We start from the raw sequence: 7367 nt of genomic DNA, 5'->3' as shown, positions 1-7367 counted from the left end.
CTGCCTCTCTCTGTCTCTGTGTCTCTCATGAATAAAGAAATAAAATCTTAAAAAAAATAATTAAAATGATTCAAAGCAGTTGCATCTAGGGGAAGGGAGAGTATGGTAGAAATTGGTATAGTTGATGCTATCGCTAGCTCGATTTGATTTTTTGGACAATGTGTATATATTTAATAAAATACATATTAATAAAGAAAAAGTGTTCCTCTGCATGGAACACTTTGGTAACTTTCCATTTTATTTGAAATAAAATCCAAACTTATGCAAAAGATTCTTCATGATATGGCTGGCCCTGGCCACCTTTGTGCCTTACCTTCCATCACACTCCTCCTTGGCTACTAACCCCCAGCCACATGGTCTTTTTTAAATTTTGTAAATCCCTTTTTGGCAAATTTGCACTTAGTTTCCTCTGACTCAGTTACAGGCCCAGCAGGAAACAGATGACACACTCAAATTTGGTAATCCCAGTGGATTAATGGAGGGTGGGATTTTAGGAAACCAACAAGAGATGGTGTAGTACTCTGAGGCTCACAACAGCAGGGAGTCATCATCTCTAGTCCTGAAGGACCAAAAAAGAAGCTGTGCAAAGAAAGTCACCTGACAGAACCAAAAAGTATTTGGACATTGAGAGTGCAGGACTCACTGTTAATTAAAATGATTGGGATAGTTGATTAAAAAAGCTACCTGTCTAATTGCACATTATATTTTAAGCCTTGCTTACTTTATATAAAAGGCTCTACTCCTCTTGGCTAAGTCATCGGTGGTCATATGGGTCAGGCCCTCATAGGGTATGTGATGAGGCCTCATGCTTCTTGGTAGCCAGCATCCAGGTACTGACAAAGTTGAACAGGCGTGTTTAGGTTCAGACCACATTCAGAGAAGACCTTAGAGGTGCCATTGCAAAGTGGCCTGTGAAGATCACCCTAGGATAGCCTTGGTTCCTTGCCCTCCAGAGTCGACACTTCTTTGCTAGCATAGATGAAGAGGAGAGACAAGGACTCAGCCTCCCAGGAACAAAGTGAAGCTCAAGAGGTAAGTGCCAGTGTTATCTCACTTTTCCTGACGTGCTAACTTCAGGGCAGGGGAAGATATCTTGGCTCTCAGGAAATTCCTGCCATCTTACTTCCCTACATCCCAAGTGGTCCCTCCCTCCACCAGTATGTTTCCCCCTGCAATATGTGTCTTGAGGGTGGAGGATGGTAGGTCTATTGTGCATGGTGACACTAGTGGTGGTGTCATATGGGTGAAAGGTCTGGGGCAGGGTGGATCAGCTTGTTTACTTTCGTGATGATTCCCTTTATTCTTAGCTTAGTTTCTGCTGATGAAACTGGCTGGATCCAGTGGCACTTCATGGTGTGAGAACATTATGAAGGTACTCCTGTGATTCAGAGAGGTAGGCATCTCCTATCCACACCAAAACTGAAATGTCACCATACTGCGACATTGTATGTCCGTGGCTGAGCCTGTCTCTGTTAACCTTAATAACAGATTTGTATTTTTATTCATGTTACCACCAAATGCCCAATTCAGAATTGCCATCGTTAAAGTGCTAAAGCTTTTGATAAAATATATGCATCAGTTATTCCATTTTTACTTAAACCACTATTCCATAGGATGCTAAAACTCATTAAAAAATATTCAACTTAAAAATATATGGCTAAGAAATTTCATTTTGGTTAAGAAATGGTTATAACTGTAAATTGGAAGAAGTAAATATTAATAAATATTTCACTATTTTAAGGTCCTAATAGAATAAAAGGACAATAATAGTGAAAATAATTTTTAACAGTGAAATATGGTTATCTTTTTTTGTAAAAATTTACTAATTTTTGAGTAGGTGCTATTTAAACATGGTTCAAAGTTCAAAAGTTACAAAAGGGAAGGCAGTGTGAAAGAAACCTTTTTTTTCCTTTTTAAATTTAAATTCTAGTTAACAAACAGTGTAATGTTAGTTTCAAGTGCAGAATTCAGTGATTCATCACTTGCATACATCACCCAGTGCTCATCACAAGTGCCCACCTCTCTCAAGTAACCCTCAGTGTGTTCTCTATAGTTAAGAGTCTGTTTTCTGGTTTGCCATTGTCCCCCTCCCCCCCATGTTCATCTATATTGTTTCATATGGATGAAATCATATGGTATTTGTCCTTCTCTGATTGACTTATTTTGCTTAGCATAATACTTTCTAGCTCTATGCATGTCATTACAAAATGGCAAGATCTCATTCTTTTTTATGACTGAGGAATATTCCATATATACATAGATGGATATATATGGATTTATATTCCATATATATAATATGACTAATATTCCATATATATGGAATATATATATTATATATAATATATATATACACACCCCATATCATTATCCATTTATCAGTAGATGGAAGTTTGGGCTCTTTCTATAATTTGGCTATTGTAGATAATGCTGCTATAAACTTTGGGGTTCATATATCCTTTTGAATCAGTATTTTTGATCCTTTGGTAAATACCTAGTAGTGCAATTGCTGGATCATAGGGTAGCTCTATTTTTGACTTTTTTGAGGAATCTCCATATTGCTTTCCAGAGTAGCTCTACAAGTTTGCATTCCCACCAACAGTGTGGAGAGGATTCCCCTTTCACCACATCCTCGCTATCACCTGATATTTCCTGTGTTGTTGATTTTAGCTGTTCTGAAAGGTGTGAGGTGTATCCAGCTGTGGTTTTGATTTGCATTTCCCTGATGCTGAATGATGTTGAGCATTTTTTCATGTGTCTGTTGGCCTTCTGTATATCTGTTTTAGAAAAATGTCTATTCACATCTGTTCATTTTTAAACTGGATTGTTTGTGGGTTTTTTTGGGGGGGGTATTTTATAAGTTCCTTATTAATTTTGGATACTAACCCTTTACCAGATATGTCATGTGCAAATATCTTCTCCCATTCAGTAGCTTGCCTTTTAATTTTGTTGATTGTTTCCTTCACTGTGCAGAAGCTTTTTATCTTGATGAAGTCCCAGTAGTTTAGTTTTGCTCTTGTTTCTTTTGCCTCAGGAGACATATCTAGTAAGAAGTTGCTATGGCTGAGGTCAGAGCGGTTGCTGCCTGTGTTCTCCTCTAGGATTTTTGATGGTTTCCTGTCTCACACTTAGGTCTTTTATCTATTTTGAATTTATTTTTGTGTATGGTGTAAGAAAGTAGTCCAGTCTTCTCAACAGCATTTGTTGAAGAGACTGTCCTTTTCCCATTGGATATTCTTTCCTGCTTTGTTGAAGATTAATTGATCATATAGGTTCATTTCTGGGTTTTCTATTCTGTTCCATTAATCTCTGTATCTATTTTTGTGCCAGTAGCATACTGTTTTGATCACTACAGCTTTGTAAGATAATTTGAAGTCCGGAGTTGTGATGCCTCCCAGCTTTTCTTTTCAAGATTGCTTTGGCTATTTGTGGTCTTTTGTGGTTCCAAACAAGTTTTAAAATTGTTCTATCTCTGAAAAATGCTGTTAATATTTTGGTAGGGATTGCAGTAAGTATGTAGATTGCTTTGGGTAGTATAGACATTTTAGTAGTATTTGTTTTTCTGATACATGAGCATGGCATGTCTTTCCATTTCTTTGTGTTTTCTTCAATTTTTTTCATCAGCTTTTTTATAGTTTTCAAAGTACAGGTCTTTCACCTCTTTGGTTATTTTTGGTTTTTGCATGTATGTGTTTTTGTATTTGTTTTGTGCTTAAAAATTTTTTTAATTCCAGTACTGTTAACATACAGTGTTTTATTAGTTTCAGGTGTACAATATAGTGATTCAGTAATTCTACACATTAGTCAGTTCTCATCATGATAAGTGTACTGTTAATTCTCTTCACCAATTTCACTCATCCCGCTCACTTTGCCTCGATAACCATCAGTTTATTCTGTATAGTTAAGAATCTGTTTTTTAGGTTGCTCTTTTTTTTGTTGTTATTTTGTTTGGTTTCTTAAATTCCACATAAGATGAGATCATATGGGGCAGCCCCAGTGGCGCAGCGGTTTGGCACCGTCTGCAGCCTGGGGTGTGATCCTGGAGACCCGGGATGGAGTCCCACGTCGGGCTCCCTGCATGGAGCCTGCTTCTCCCTCTGCCTGTGTCTCTGCCTCTCTCTCTCTCTCTCTCTGTGTCTATGAATAAATAAAATCTTAAAAAAAAAAAAGAAAAGATATTCTCCTTAAAAAAGAAAAGGTGAGATCATATGTTATTTGTCTTTTTCTGACTAATTTCACTTAGCATTATACCCTCTCGATCCTTCCATGTTGTTATAAATGGCAAGATTTCATTCTTTGTTATGGTTTAGTAATATTCCATTATATGTGTATGTACATATGTGTATGTAGGTGTATACACAGTGTACACACACTCCACATCTTTATCCATTCATCTATCAATGGATATGTGGGTTGCGTCCATAATTTGGCAATTGTAAATAATGCTGCAATAAATATAGTGTTGCATATATCTTTTTGAATTAGTATTTTTGTATTCTTTGCATAAATAATCAGTAGTGAAATTACAGAATATTATGGTGATTCTATTTTTAATTTTTTGATATACCTCCATACTGTTTTCCACAGTGGCTGCACCAGTTTGCATTCCCACCAACATTGCATGAAGGTTCTTTATTCTCTACATTTTTTCCTACATTTGTTAATTCCTGTCTTTTTGATTTTAGCCATTCTGACAGGTGTAAAGTGATATCTCACTGGAGTTTTGATTTGCATTTTCCTGATGAGTAGTGATGTTGAGCATCTATTTATGTCTGTTGGCTAGCTGTATGTCTTCTTTGGAGAAATATTGGTTTATGTCTCTTCATTTTTAATTGGGTTATTTGGGGTTTTCTTGTGGGGGGTATTGAGTTGCATAAGCTCTTTATATATTTTGGATATCAATTTCTTATCAGGTGTGTCATTTACAAATATATTCTCCCATTTTTTTTTAAAGATTTTATTTGAGAGAGAGAGAACAGAGGGAGAGGGAGAGAGATAAGCAGACTCCCTACTGAACAGGGATTCTGATGTGGGGCTCAGTATAGGCTCAATCCCAGGACACTGTGACCATGACCTGAGCCAAAGGCAGACGCTTAACCAACTGAGCTACCCAGGCACCCCATATTCTCCTATTCAATAGGTTGCCTTTTTGTTGTCAATAATCTCCTTTGCTGTGCAAAGATTTTTATTTTGGTAAAGTCCTATTGGTTTATTTTTGCCTTTGTTTCTCTTGCTTGAGGGGACATATTTAGAAAAATGTTACTTAGGCTGATATCAAAGAGATTATTTTTCTGTGTTATTTTTTAGGATTTTATGGTTGCATATCTCACTTTTAGGTCTTTAATCTGTTTTATTTGTGTGTGTACGTGTGTGTATAGTATATGAAAATGGTCTAGTTTTCCCCACACAATTTATTGAAGAGACTGTCTTTTCCCCATTGTATATTCTTGCCTCCTTTGTTGTAGATTACTTGACCATATAAATGGTCAATGCTTATGCAAATAAGCATTGGTTTATTTCTGGGCTTTCTATTCTGTTCTATTGGTCTTTGTGTCTGTTTTTGTGCCAGTGCCATATTCTTTTGGTTATTACAGCTTTATAGTAGATCTTTAAATCTGGAATTGTGATACTTCCAGCTTCACTCTTATTTCCAAAGATTGCTTTGGCTATTCAGCTTTTTTCATGATTCCATACAAATTTTAGGACTATTTATTCTTGTTCTCTGAAAAGTACTATTGGTATTTTGATAGGGATCACATTGAATTTAATAGATTTCTTTGGATAGTGTGGACATTTTAACAATATTCTTCCAATTCATGAGTGTAGTATGTCTTTTCATTTGTTTGTATCATCTTCAGTTTCTTTCATCAATGTTTTATAGTTTTCAGAGTATAGTCTTTCATCTCTTTGGTTAACTTTATGTCTAGTTATTTTATTCTTTTGGTGAAATTATAAATGGAATTTTCTAAATTTCTCTTTCTGCTATTTTGTTATTAGTTTATTGCAGTTTTGTATCTTATAACTTTACTCAAATCACGTATTAGTTCTAATAGTTTTTGATGGCATCTTTAGAGTTTTCTCTATACAGTATCATGTCCTTTATAAATAGTGACATTTAAACTTCTTCCTTTCCACTTTGGATGCCTTTTATTTCTTTTTCTTGATTTATTGCAGATGCTAGACCTTCTAGAACTATGTTGAATAAAAGTGGTGACAGTGGATGTCCTTGTATTTATTCTTCCTGATGTTATGGAAAAAGCTCTCAGTTTATCACCATGATGTTAGCTACAGGTTTGTCATATATGGCCTTTATTTGGTCCCATCATGCCTACTTTGTTGAGAGTTTTTATTCATGACTGGATGTTGAATTTTGTCAAATGCTTTTTCTGCATCTATTGAGATGATTGTATGGTTTTAATCCTTTGTTTTGTTAATGTGGTTTATCACATGGATTGATTTGTGAATATTGAATCATCCTTGCATAACAATCCTCTCTTTCATTCCGCCACAGAGTTTCCCTTTCTGAGTTAATCACTTATCTCTTTTCTAAATATCTCTAGAGAGAGATTTTGAGAAAATCTCTCTCTAGAGCCTTTATGTGTACACATGTGTATACACACATCACATGAATTTTTTACATAAATGATTGCATATTACATGCATTATTCTGTACTTTGTTTTTTATGCAATGATGCATTTTGAATATCTTTTCCTGCCAGTACATTTTGAGCTACTTTTATTATCCATTAAGACAGAAACATATTATTCCATTGTATGACTGTATCATTGTTTAATCAGTCAGACCCCTATTAGTGGAGATACAGTTTCCCAGTCTTCTACTAATACAGTGTTGAAATGAATAATTTCATACATATATTCTGGGAATGGAATTACTGGGTTGAATTTTTAAAATATTTGCATATGTATGTTATTAAAAATGGAAAGGTTTGTGTTTTTGTGCTAGTGATTGTCTTTAACATAAATTTATAATACATTTATATAAAATATTTTATCTATTTTTCATCAGCAATATGTATTGACTTCTTACCATAGGCAGTCATCAAAATGATTTATTTATGCTTCCTTGCTGCAGTTTCTTCATCTCCAGTACTATATTTTTGCTCATTAAATTATTTGCCTTTGTGTTTACTTTTATTTACTTAAAAGTGTATGTTTTTAAGAAATAATATATATATTATAGTTAATTATATTGTTATATATAGTACATATAGTCTATATGATATAGTATATATGTGGTATGTAGTATACATATGTAGATTATAGTGTATAGTCTAATATATATATACTATATGGTATATATTATACTGTATTATAGTATATACTAGATATTATAGTATATAATATGTACT

This window comes from Vulpes vulpes, chromosome 12, assembly GCF_048418805.1.
Source record: "Vulpes vulpes isolate BD-2025 chromosome 12, VulVul3, whole genome shotgun sequence".
NCBI classification, from domain to species: domain Eukaryota; kingdom Metazoa; phylum Chordata; class Mammalia; order Carnivora; family Canidae; genus Vulpes; species Vulpes vulpes.
Note: the sequence above shows the minus strand (reverse complement) of the source record.